The sequence below is a fragment of the Parasteatoda tepidariorum genome, chromosome 5, assembly GCF_043381705.1.
Source record: "Parasteatoda tepidariorum isolate YZ-2023 chromosome 5, CAS_Ptep_4.0, whole genome shotgun sequence".
In the NCBI taxonomy this organism is placed as follows: Eukaryota; Metazoa; Arthropoda; class Arachnida; order Araneae; family Theridiidae; genus Parasteatoda; species Parasteatoda tepidariorum.
In genome coordinates, this window is record NC_092208.1 from 59211901 (window position 1) to 59226591 (window position 14691).

Genomic DNA, 14691 nt, shown 5'->3' on the forward strand with positions numbered 1-14691 from the left:
TATTTAAGGTATCTGCCTGCCTTAAAATGACCGATTTCATCAAATAATTCGAATTTCTGTTTTTTGCATTTTTGAAAAGAATGAACTCTTAGGATTCTAAAAATGTTTTGTTTTTAAAATTTCGATAATTAGAAGCAAAGTTATAGCTGATTTTGAAACCGGAAGTGAGATTCCGAAACACCGGTAGTGCACTGAAAACTTCAAAACTAAATGTAAACAATGTAGTTTTGAGCTAATAAGAATTTTTTTTTGCTTGTAACGCTATTAAAAATATTAATATTTGTTAATTTTTTATATAATATTAATTAAACGCATCTGGCAACACATTATGTATAAACTTTTTAAAGGAAGTGAAATTGAATGGCATTAATTTTGATATTTATATTTTCTGTTTGCTATGCTTTATTCAGCGTCTTTAATAGTAAATTGATGATAGTTTTAGTTGTTATTTAAGTACTTTTTATTGTTATTTTAGTAATTTTATTTCATTGTTTAGTTATAGTAAACAAATATGCTAACATAGTAAATCTTTTTACAAAATTATGTACTGTAAAATTTTGTGTTTTCATAAGAAAGGCATATCTTATAATGTTTATTTTAAAATATTACAGTTTTTGTTTGAAATGAAGTTAAAAATAATAATAGTGTGTAGTATGAAGTTAATATTTTTAATTATGTAGTTGTGTATACAAAATACAGCGAAAATTAACGCGTCATTTTTGCCTGTTTTATGAAAAAATATAAATATTTAACTATACTATATTCTAAAATGACTTAGGAATTGTTTGCCAATTGATTCTAACAACCTAAAACTGTTTTAAAAGGGTGTAGTGGTAATTTGCTGTGAATTATTGCATACATAACTAACATTTTGAAAAAAAGAAAATCGCGAACTCGAGATGCTGTTTGTCGCTCAATAGAAAAATTGGTCATAAAAAAAAGATAATGAATTAAAATGCAAACTGTAAAAAGCAAGAGCTACATAAAGGGCTGAACTACAAATATTATTGAATTAAAGCTTGTTGAATAAGTCTATGTAACTATCTTTGTTTAAGTAAATCTTTAAAAGCGTTTTCTGAAAAACTGTATTTTTCAATATTTTGATTCACGCCAGACACTCATACTCTAAAACTAAAGGGAGTTTTCTTATGAAATTTGGCAACAATGTTATAAACTATATATACTGTGTTTTGAACTAAAACTAAGTTTCAATTTAAATATTTGGTCATGTTACAGGTATATAAACATAAAAAACTATTTAAAAAAATGAAAAAATTGCTATTTTTCTAGATTTTAGCACTTAACTTGAGTAATTTTTAAAATTTTCATAAACCTTTAGTTCAGAACACAGATAAGGGTCAAAATAATCTTTACAGAAAAAGAAATTGTATTTTATTCATTTAAATTAAGTGTATGGTGTCTGGCGTAAGCTCTAAATTTCACTCATTTTAGGCTTAATTTTTCAAATATTTTAAAAACTATGCGATATTCAAAAATATTTCTTCTTGTTTACATCATTTTATGACACACTTGAACCAATAACACACATGTTTTAAAAAAAAATTTAATTTTTAAAAAAATTTTCATCGTACCCAGGCAGTCGCCTTAACGAAATTCAACTCAAATCAGTCCATCGACTTGTTATATATTTTATAAGTCATATAAAAGAATTGGTTTCGAGACATTCGCGTTTAAAGTTCAACTGAGTTCTATTGCATACAAGAAAGTGCATACAAGATAAGAATACAAGAAAGTGCCTCACTGATTCAAAGGCATACATTTTGTAGGATTTCTTTCAGAAAATGTCATACTTTTAGATTATACAAACTTGCTACCAAAAAAGTGTTAAGAAACAAATTGCCGATTCTGATCGATTTTTGGATGTTGATTTCAGTAAATATAGTATATGATTTTAATAAAAATAGTATCATATATTGATATCGATTTCCACCACCACTAATCCATTGTATTGTAATCTATTAACTCGTAAATGCATAAATTTTTATTTAAAAAAACTTTTTTGTTGATAAATATTAGTTTTAAACGGCTCGTATTAGAGAGGAGAAACTTAAACATTCCTATCGAAAAAATTGTGTATTGCTTGTAATGAATTTTATTACACTTAAATTGAATAAATCATTCCCAAGTCAATAGGACTAATAGTTTTGTATGCATTTTTACTTTTACTCATTTACGCGCCTCATACTGTCACCTAGACAAATGAGGCATTATTTCTTACTTTTTTCTGCTAACCCCATTTTTTTTAAAAATGAAGTCTATAAAGCAAATTGTTTAGAAGGAATCAGGGTTTTAAACATAATAGATTTATATCCGTTTATGAATATAACTTATTTATCTCCGAAACAATTACATCTTATTTTAATTTTTATTTAAAGTTATAATAAAAAATTTGTAAGAAGCAACGCCTCATTTGTCTAAATAGCAATATCAGACATGTAAATAGGTATAAGTACAAAATTGTACTTTTGATGCACAATAACTTTTTATATTTAAAACATATATTAATATATTTATATTTTTATATTTTAAATAAAGAGGAATGAAATTTTTTTTTCATTTTATTATTAAAAATTTTAAATTCGCTTTATGTTCGACATTTGAATTTGCAGTCGAATTAAATTTAACTAAAAATTTGTTTTTGTATTATTATAAAATGAAAAATAAACTGCTTTAAAGGTTGAAAATGGTTATAAGGGAAGCATACTTCTTTATTAATGAATTTAGTAATTTTATTTTGACTTGAAAAGGGCAATAGAAAATACTATTGTATTCTATTACAAATGCATAACCTTTTCATAAATGTATATACATATATATACTTTAAAAAATAGCTATTTCTCTCTTATTGGCATTTTATTTTCAATCATTTTGTAAAGGTGATCGAAATAAATAATTGATTATTGGTTGGATCAAAATATAATTGAATTTTAAAAAGGTTATAAAAAAAAAGAATATTTAAAGTATTCAGGAACGCCTTTTAACTTTTCCGCGGAATCTTAAGGTTCCGTAGAATACCATTTGGGAACCATTGGTTAAGATAAATATAGAGGATTTTTCTTCTTTTTAACGCCCTAAGTATTTTTCAGTGTCTGAAAGTGACTTGTGAATAAAATACGAATTTTTTCATTGACTAATATATCGAATCCTGAAAACATTTGTTGAAAGAGTTGAATGTTGAACTAATTATTCCGATTGAATTGTTGAACTAATTGTTCCGGAGGAAATGTTGGATTGACCAGTTCTAATAAAATAATGCGCAAACTAAAACAAGCGGAAAAAAAAAACTAACAAAAATTTATTTTTAACATATTTCTATTCATGACGAGTGTATCTTTTAAATCAGCAAACAATTTTCGTTATACTTTTTTTAAAAATTATACTTAAATAGGTACACATTTAAATAAAAACCTTATTAAAGATTATTTTTTTCAAAATACTGGATGTAATTATAATAAATTTCTAAATAAGGTTCCGTAAAAAAATGTAACGGAAAAGCAGCTATCATTATTCTAAATCTCATCCACGGATAGCTTAAACGGGGTTTCTGGAAGCTCAGTTCATTAAGTTTACTTTAAATACACGTGTTTCTCTTTCTTTTAATGACAAACTAACTCTTCAATAACAGAAGAAAGATATGTACCACTTGTTGGCCTACTTTTATTTAAAGAAAAAAGTTTTTCTTATCTGGCAATCGCATATTCCGATCTCGAATACAAAACTGACAATGGTCTCATTTTACAGTTCAGTTTTTTTTTTCAATATTTATTTTATTAATTACATTTATCTTCATATAATAAAACAAACAAAATTGTTTAAAACACTAGACAGTAATGAATGCGTATTTTAAATCTAATTAAATTTGCTAATACTTGTGTACAAGGAGCAAAAAAAAAAAATTATCATGAATGACTTTTACGCATGACTGTCAATCTGACAGGTTTGGAGGGCTGACTTCAAATAAGTATTTCTCAAGAAATATACATTTTTGCGACAGAATTGGAGCGTCAAAAAATCTTTTAAGACATGGTGAGCATCCATATTGAAAATATTGTTATAATAGTTGAGTTAAAAGAGTGATCGAAAATTTAAGCTTTCGAATTAAGTTACGAGATCAGACTCAGAAGCGTACTTCCAGGAAATAAGGTGCCTTTATTTTAGATATTTGACAATCAAAATATTGGGGTGAGGCAGAAAGCATTTAGACGTTTCAACTTAAAAGTCATCTTCAGCTTGTTTCATCTCTCAGGAACTTTTTAAGTCAATTGAAGCCTTTTGCGCATAATTAAAAATGTTGCTTGTCCAAAAATACTTCCAAGCAAAATGACAAAATAAAATACAAAATTTGATCGAAATTGATTGGTCAAGGTGATATTTGTTTTCCCGTATGTATTCTCAGAAATGATTGAAGAACATGATCCAGGTTCGATTCCCAGCGATGGCTGATCGATATGAATTCCGCACCCGGCTTGCACAGAGAACAGTGCTGCCGTCAAAGTATCCTCAATGGAAGACGAATCGTGAGTTAGAGTCCCCCTGCGTCAGGCTAACCGTGGGAGGTTTATGTGATTTTCCTCTACAAAGAACGCAAATGCGTGTTAGTTCCATAAAAAGTCCTTCGTAAAGGAAAATTTTTCCCAATACTCTTTCCAAGATATCTTGTGGATTGGATTCAAATTAAAAAGGCTTCAGAGCATTGGTAGTAGTTAACTCATAATTTGATCGGCTGTTTAACGACAGTTATAAAATTAAAATGTTATAATGATCATTAAGTGTTAAGCAGGGTGGAAACAAGGTAATCATTGCTTGTCATAACATAAAAAATGACAAATAATTTATAAAATTTAATCATTGATAAATAGTTAAATAATCATTAATTAAATTGGCTGACGCAACCTGCTGATACTTAACTTCACTTTTACAAAACATCGTTCGTTTTGAATAATCTCTGCTTTTGCAAGTCTCGTCATGTTACCCTGCTGATGAAGGTGAACAGTTTGTTGCAACTAAACGCGTCCAGGTTCTTAATGCATAAATTATTTGTTATTTTAACGTTGGGTTCTTACTCATAATCATATTGCAAAAGAGTACTCTAATTTCCGCATACTTTTAACAACTAATAATTATAGAGAAAAAAAAGTAAGAAAAAAAGTTTTTTTTAAATATAATTCTCTTTTTGATATGATTTCTAGAAAACGAATTCACCTGGCTCATTAAGATTCTTACAGATTTTTGCAAATCATAATTGCCTAGATATTGATCGAAGAGTATTTTCTTACTTTAAGCTTAGCTAATTTAACAAGGCTTAACTTATTTATTAAATTGTTCGAAAAACTTTTTTTTGTTTTTGCATATAACTTCGTTAAAAATTCGAATTTCATTTTTTTTTAAAAATTCTTGATTTAATACCTAGTTAATAGATTCAAATGATCTAATTGAATATATGAGGGGTAGGGTACTAAAATTAAATATTTTTTAATTCATATATTTTTTTTTTGTTGAGCTATGCACGTGTTATCGTCAATGTGAAACTAAGCCTTCCGTAGAATGACACACGGGCGTCGTCACCGCCGAGTAGGATGGGTACATCTCCCCCTCAATAATTATAAATATCTTAAAGTCTCCCTCAATATTTTATACAAAGAAAATAATAATGAAGTTATAGATTTAAATTTATCAAAATTGAAAACAAGAGATAAAAATATTTTTCCAGACGTAATAAATTTTCTTATGTTCAAAATTTAAAGAACTATTCTGATTGCGAATTTTAATTTCGTCTCCCATAAAAATTGAACCCTTGCGACGCCCATCGGCCCAAAGGAGAAAAAAAGCTACAAGTATTCTACCCAATTACAACGCAAAGCTTATAATAAGTTGTATATTATTTAATTCATTGTAGAGATTGCTTGACTAAAAACGCCAGGCATTCTCTACAATAACTGAGTATTCTGTTGATTGCAGGAGTTTACTACATTGGCAATATATATTTTGTGATAAAGTTATTTTGGTGAGGGAAAGCTATTAGGTTAGGTTAGGAAAATCTATAATTAGTAAACTCTACAAATAAGTGTCCCTTAGCTGTGGGTGTTTGAAATATACAACTCGTAAAATAATTGAAATATTTAATTTTTTCAAAACAGATGTTTTAATGTTATCTAGTGACATTACTATACATGCCATATTCAAAGGGAGGTTAATGCATACAGTTTTCAACTACCCAAAAAACAAACAATTTCTAAATTTGGAAGTAAACAATTTGTTGGAAAATTAGGCTTTAAATATTTTCTTTTGAAAAAGCCTAGATAAATGTAGAAATGTTTAGATATCGGTGTCACGGTCGCTGTTTACGACTGCTTGCTTTTGAGCAGCTAAGTTAGTAAAAAAACGCCTTTTCCGCTGGGCCGTGCTATATAAATGGAAAAATTAGAAAACAATTGTATGTTCAGGTAGGCGTTGAGTAAACAAACGATTTTACTAAGACTTCACTTCCTACTTCAAACAAACTCAAATATAAAGCTTTTATTTGAATATCACGTGACTTCAACGTCGTAAATAAGCCGTGAGACGTTTAAATACTCGGAATAACGGAGACACCTATAACGGTTTGGCAGTAATACAGTTAAAATGTAGTTTTCAATACAGCAAAAGATGTAAAGTCAAAGAATCATTACTTAGACCTGGCTTAACATAGTTAAGTTCCTGTCAAAAGAGAATTTATTGGCAAATTATTGGCCAAGCAAAATTTTGATATTTTATCCTCTATGCCTAACGATTTTAGTTTTTACTCTTTTGGAAATTAATTGAATGGTAAGTTTAAGGATACAAACGGCAGGGGTGGCTATACTACGCCAAATAAAAACGACATTACGTACATAAGATAACAAAATCCCAAAGGGGGAAAAGCTAAGCATGGCACACAAACGGAAAGATCCCTAGAGTGTCTGGGGGGGGGGCATGGGACCAGTTTATAACAGAAATTAGTTAAGTATCTAGGGGGCTTACACATTTAGATAGTTTTATCTAGTAAAATAAAAGCAAAAATAGCAATAAAACTTAAAATATTCATCCTAATGGAAAAGACATCAAAACATAAAAGGAAAACATATAAAGTCGAAAGGAGAATTTAAGCGGCTTTATTGTCATAAGGGTTTGTCATACTGTGAAGCACTAGCTCAAAGAATCTTGTGTGAATTAAATTCAGATTAACAATTAAAATTAAAATTTTTTTTAAAAGAATGAAATACCTTATTTTCAACGGATGGCACAAAAATAAATTAAATTGTTTAGATTTGAGATTCTTCATATGTTAATTAAATTAAAGGGGTATGCAAAGTACTAATCATTCTGATAAGCTAAATCATAAAATTGTTAACAATATTTTTAAATTTCCCATTTTTGAAGATAGTTTTGATCGTTCGAGATACATTAAAACTGCGAAATCAAGAAAATAAGCATAATTCTCTTATATATAAATCTTGCATTCAGGTGCAAAATTAATAAATATGATGCAGCACTTTATGCATTGACCCGCGTATGGAAGAAATAAGTTTTCGCTAATTTTTGATGGAGATTTCTTAAAATATTGATTTTCTCTACTCTCAGACTAGATTCCTTTCAATTTTCCTCCGATTTCATTTTAACATATCCCAACATGTATTTGTCACGGGCTAATTTAAAAATCCGGCTCTTCGCAAAACTCGCCGGTATTTTGCAATGTTTCAGGCTAATTAGATTAGTCATCTATATTTTCAACTTCGAATTTTTTTTTAAGTATCAGGCTAATTAAATTAGGGATCTGTATTTTCTAACCTGCCTGTATTTTTACAGTCAAGCTCATTAAAAAATACTGGAGATTTTTCTAATTAGTTATGCGCTTTGCAAAAGAATATTGGCTGTTTGCAAAGAGAAAGAATATTAAATTTCTATGAAATATACAATTTCCTCTTCAATCGGGAATTTTTATAGCATTTACATCTTTTATTAAACAAATTATGAATCCAAATTATGTTTCTTCCACATGCTTTCATTTTATCAATAAATAAATTCTTATGTGCAACGGTCAATTAGATGGCCAATTAGGAAATTGTCTCTATCGTCATTTTATCATTACTTTAAATAAAATTGGAGTTTCGTTTTATTTTCCAATTTCTTGAAAACATACTTTTTTGTCTACTCTATCATTCATAAACAACTATATTGAAATTTGTGAGTTTTTATGCTTATTATATGAATGTAAATTGTGAGTTTTTAATATTGAAGGGCAATGATAAAAAATTAATCTTAAATTAATCCTATTTTCACCAGGACCCGAAGAATATTTTTTATTTTCTTATTTTCTTTCAAGTTGATCACTGGATTCGGTAAATCATTTACATCATTTTAATTTTTGGAGTGTACATACTAGGGTGGGGTACACTGTGAAAAAAGTTTCGCAATTCAATTTTTAATAGAAGCTAAAAGTCACATTTAGTACTAGTTATGTGCAAAATTTGCCAAATAACGTTTAATATGTTGACGGGAGCCGTGGTAGATCAGGGGATAGAACGTTCGTCTCTCAATGAGGTGAACTGGGTTCGAATCCCAGTGATGGCTGGTTGATACTAATTCCGCACTAGGCCTGTATCAACCACTGTGCTGACGTGGTCCTCAGTGGTTGACGGATTACGGGTCAGAGTCCCCATGACGTCTCAGACTAACCGTGGGAGGTTTTCCTCTCAATGTAACGCAAATGCAGGCTAGTTCCAGCAAAAATTCCACCACGAAGGCAAATTTCTCCCATTAGTTGATCAAGAAAGTTCCTTGTCTTCTGGATTGGGTTCAAAATTACAATGTTACGGAGTTGAACATTAGTCGTAAACCCAAAATTGGATCTGCTGTTCAACTACGGTTTTAAAATAAAATATATCGACGATGCGCAGCTGTTGGTGTAATTTTTATAGAATTTGCATGCTTTTATTATGAAAAATAATTCTTTAGATAATTTTATTGCCTGTAATTTAATAAGAAATATTTATGTATTAAGAACATATGACTCACGCTTCATGATCTTTTTAAAGTTCAAAGGTGTTCAAAGGTTCGCTCATGTCAAGGCTAGAAACGTGACTGCAGCGTATGCTGAATTTTCTCTCTTACTGTTACAAAAAACCGTAGCCCTTCTTTAAAATCGTAAAGTTACGTAATCATAAGCAAGAAAATAATTTTGAGAAATTATTTGATATGTTTTTATAACATAAATATCTATTTTAGTAAAATGCAGACAACAAAATTAGGTTAACAATTATTATTTACGAAAGCTACGACTAAAAATTGGCAACAACAGCTCCCTCTCAAAATATTAACCGATAATTGTCAAAATGTGCACTTTTACTGGTTATGACTAGGAACAGCTTTTGACAGCTAGTTAAAGTACTATATTTTTTTAAGATTATTTAAGTTTTGTTTTTTATTCCTACACAGTAAAAAAATTATTGCATAGTTGCCACCATTTTCGGTGTTGAGTCACACTAGAACTTCTTTTCGCATGTAGTCCTTTTTTATTAATTTTTTTAATGTTATAGTTTTATTTATTCATTTTTTGATTATTTTCTGAAAACATATATTTTCATGCTCATTAAAATCAATTTATTATTTCACTGCAAAAACATTTCTTTAAAAATAACAAGTGAAATTTTTGTTTTATATTCGCTCTAATTCTTTCAAGCAGTAGTTATTTTGTTAAATTTTCTGAACGACATTTAAAGTTCTGTACATAAAAATGCATTTAGTTTACCTATACACCAAAAATAACCGCAATTATTCACTATTTTTTTGCAGTATACCTTGGAGTAGACTAACTTATTTTGAAGTGCAACCTTGTTCTCTATCCTTATTCTGCACTAGTCATTAGGTTGTGTTTTGCGAAAGCCATTAAAGTAATATTAACGATTTTCTGTACATTAACTGCATTTCCAAACAAAATTACACGATCTCAAGAACGACTATACTTTCATAATCAGGAATGGCATTATCTTCAAAAGATAAAATTTGAAATAATATAACTCTTTGAGTATCACCTATTGCTTTATGATTTAGTTGCAGCTAAGCCTTCCCATAAAATTCCATCCGTTGTCAATGATAAGATTGGTATGAAAAAAGAGGATAGCTATTCTCAATACTATTTATCTACTTTCATTTTAAGGTTTTAAAAAGATAAGAATATGTCATAAAACTTGAAATCATAAAAATTCTCGCAAATGCGCATCATTTTCAGCATGCATTAACAGAAACAAATATTTGCAGAGACCCTGAAATTAAATATATATCCGCCAATGCATTGTTGGAACAAGCGTTGACGAATGCCAGCAAGTCGGATGCAGAGTTATTTCATGAAAAGAAAGGATATGCATTGTTGAAATTTCCATCAATGTATGTTAAATTATACTAGTATTCCGGCCAAGGCATATTGCCCATCTACTGATAATAAAACTACTTTTTCTGTAAATTTTAATGAATACAATCAAGTCACATTCATTAACCAAAGCTACTTTTTTTTTTAACCAAATAGCACGTAACCTACAAGATTCAGTAGCATAATCTGCAAAACTATTATGTGTAACGTTTTGAAAAGATTAATTCTCAAAAAGCAAAGGTTATTAACAAATTTTTTTCTATAGATATAATTACTACAAGTTTTTTTTTATAATAAAGCTTTTTTAATCTATAGAATTTCAACAGATTTTTAGAATTAATTCCAATTGATTTTCTTTAATTAAAATTAGATTTAGTTTTGATAAAATTGATAAAGTTTCTTATTTAGATAACTAAAAGGAACTGCAATCATAAAATAATTATTTTACAGACTAGTGACTTTAAAATTTCAATAAAGCTTATTAAATAGGGTAAATATTTACTTTTTAAAATCTTTTTCAACCTAAAGAGTAAAAGAAACTAAAAAGAATAGGCATTAAAAAGTTGGCTTAAATTTTAAACATTGAATCAAGTGATTTAAAAGTATGATTCTTTTTATTCCTTTTAAATATAAACTCTGAATGTATGCAATTTTATGATAAAAAAAAAACAATCTGAATTTTTAAATACTTGCTTTTTCCTTTTCAAATTTCTGTTCCTTATTTAAAACTAAAAAAAAATCTCTCTATCAATAAATAAAACTAATAAATAGGCATTTTCCAACAAAAATAATTTACTATATTTTCATAAATCCATGCTTATATAAGCATTTGGGAATTTGTTCTACTTTTTTTTTTGGGGGGGGGGCAGTTAGAAGACTTTCTTGTGAAGGATTAGCGAAGCTATAATGTTTTGTTCATAACATGATTAAAAATCAACATATATTTTCAATATAGTTAGCCATTGATAACATTAAAAAAAATGGAAAAGAAAATGTGTGAAAAATTGGGCCTTAGTAACATTGAGAATAATTCAGTTAAAATTTGAAATTTAGGGATTCTTCTGTAAAAAAAAGAAAAAAAGATCTCATTACTATCAATCTATTAATTACATTACTTATCTCACTATTGGTCATACTTTGTTTCGACCGAAAGAGCATTTTTTCAAAATAGAGCTTAAAAGATCAAATTTATTTTATGTCGAAATTGCACGTAATTGCCAAGTATTATACTGTATCGCTTAATAACAGTTAAGCATTGAATTTACTAAAAAAAAATTTTATCGTAAAAATATTTGCTAAAAATTTATGAAATCGAAGATTTTGCTTTTTTTAAACCCTTTGACGCAGATGGGACACCGGTGTCAAATTTATATACTTTTTCCTGACTCTCTAATTACAAATAAAATATATTTTGTTATTTGTTTAGTTATAAGAAACAGTAACTAAAAAAATCAGTTGGATTATCGGAATAATATTTGTACTAAAATACAAAATTTTAAAAAAATTTGCTTGAAATTTTTTATTCATATTCAAATATTTATTAATAATTGATTTTGTAAATAAAAGAAATTTCAATATGATGAATAACTGTTTTTCTTAGATCTAAATAAGCGCAAATTTGAAAAATATTGTAAACTGAGTAGAGTGTGAGTGAATAAAACTGAGTAGTGTTTGGAAAATTTTAGCCTATAACGCAGAAAAAGACTATCATAAATTATTACAAAGCTAAATATCATATTTTTCACTTATTTTGATCTAAATTAACGCCAGAATAATGAAAAAAAAAAGTATTAAGAACATGCTTAGTAAAAATTCTGCGTCAATCAGTTACAATTTTCTTTCTAAAATGAAACTTAAAATTTATTGAAAACATATTGTATATTATATGGTATATTTATATATTTCTAAAGATTTACGCGTGAATCCCTACCTCTTAATATGAAATGGTTCTCCAATACAATGATTTAATTTCACGTAGTTTAAAAGAAATACTTTGAAATCATTTGAAAGTTTCATCAAGGTCAAGTTTAATCTCAACCGGTTACTCTAACTATATTACTTAATAATAGAATTCATTGCTTGGCTTGCTTTACGTTCTAATAAACTTCTGTTACATAAGGTAGGAAATTAATTTGAACAATTTCGTAATAAAAATTAAAAGTGCACAATTTATTCAACTGATTTAATGTTAATTCGGTATTGCATTTAAAAAATGAAGCAACAATATCTTTAATTTTGCAACATGCAAACGATTTCATTTCCAAGTCTATTTTTTTTTTGAAAAAAAGCAAACAATTAAAATGTCATTAATCTATTTTGAATATTTCAAAACGATTAAAAATGTTCTGATGTAAAAGCACCAATTAAATAAATCTTACAGGCATAACAATTTTTGATTTAGTTATTAGAACTGTGAATACATTTTTAGGTTTTAAAACATTTACACTTATTTAAATATTTTTCCATGCCCGAACACAGAACAAAAATAGTAAACCATTGTGAACCATAATGACAGTAAGCATATAAAATAAGATGGTAAGAAAAATTACATTTTGTTGAAAATACTAAAAGTTTACAACAATTCGAAAGGTTAGTATTTATAAACGGCTTTCAAGAGTTTGATACGAAAATATTTTTCTATGATTAAATAGAATGCAAATTTCAAAGAAATCTTTTTTAATACTCCAAAACTAATACAGATTCAAGGTAAATAAATCAAGAGCTGTTAGAAACTTGGTCAGATGTGAATACAAAACTCTTGTTTATCTGAAATCTTATGGTTGAGTAAAAGGATTAAGAGTAGATACATGAGAATTGATAATTTATACACTGGAATATTAAAAAAAAAATTACAGCATATTTCTTTTCCTTTTTTTCAAGAATTGGAAAAGCATACGCCTAACTTTTTTTTAAAAAACTTCGCTTCATCTAGGTAGTTTTTTAACACCGAACTACTAGAGTTTTACTACAGGAAGAGCTTAAGAAAATATGAAAATAAGCCACACTTTGTTTCCTAGGAGATTTTTCTTTTACATCTAATTGTTTCTTAGTATTGTTTTCTGATAGATGCAAGTTTCCAGAATTTCCCCTTAATGCATAATAGAAAAATGGAAATATTGGTGTTTCTCTCCAAAAACGCTCTTCAAAACCATTTAAAAATGTGATTTATTTTTATATTGCTTTCTAAATTCCTTTTTGAGTTAATATAGATGCAACTATATGACTTTATAAAATTGAAACAAGAATAATTTAATCAGAAACTGAGTTAATAAATTTTGAGATCCTTTTTTTAAGTTATTAAACAGCTCTATCATTGTTAAAAAAAACTGAAAATAATGCTTTTTTCTTATTTTCAACAACCTTGCACTTATTAAATTAGAACAATTTTTTACAATTCATTCAGAATTAAATTAATCTTACAATTCTTTAAATTAATCTTAAGAATTAAATAATATCTTACATGAAATAACCACATTTGTTTTTACTCAAAATTCCAGTTTGTAACTGAATGCTTTGAAATAATTCAAAGTAACGTAAATTTCTTTTTAATAAACTACTATTATACCATGCTCAAAAGATATTAATCAAATACTTACATGAATTATTCTTTTCAAGTTGTCTAAATCATTCCAATAAGATTCTCTTAAAACTTTACTGTTGAGACGCTACAAGTCACTTTAAAATTTATATAAAAAAAGAAATTCCAACTTTCCACAACCAAAGATCCGAGTCACATATGCTAAGCATCATTCTAAAAACACATGTCTACCCACAACTATCATCTACAAGAAATAAAATAATTTTTCTAAAAAGGCAACTTTGAGGCCGCAGCATCATGCACCGTATCCGTTGCGTTTTGGTTCTAAAACATGATTTCAAAGATTCGTGTGTTCGCTCTCACAGGGTTGGAGTGTTTACATCCTTAGTTTCGCCAAGTAATCCTAAATGATGCCAAGGGCATTCGCCCGTGATCCTCTTTGTCTAATCTTCGAACAGCTGTATATTATTGGAATTAAGAAAGGAAGCGTTTTTGAGGGGATTATTGTCAGGTGTAAACCGAGAGTTTGATTTGAATTGGAAAATCTTGGTTAGAATTTTTTTTAAGGCTTAGAACAATGTATTTTGCATATTTTTCTTGCCTTTAGAATCATAGCTCGTAGCAAATATTTCCTTGAACGCACAAAAAAATATTCTTTTATTAGAGTCTCGTTTCTGTGGTGCTTTTTTTAAGGCTTAGTACAATGTATTTTGCATATTTTTCTTGGCTTTTGAATCATAACTTATAG

General features: G+C 28.0%; 1 protein-coding gene across 1 annotated transcript in view; it reads right to left on the minus strand.

The window, feature by feature from the left end:
• Positions 1 to 14456, minus strand: part of LOC107448555 (uncharacterized) — a 33810-nt gene extending 19354 nt beyond the window's left edge. The window contains exon 1 of the mRNA XM_016063801.3: positions 14002 to 14456. The gene's annotated coding sequence lies outside the window, so the exon portion shown is untranslated. The remainder of the gene's footprint in view (positions 1 to 14001) is intronic.
• Positions 14457 to 14691: the final 235 nt, after the last annotated feature.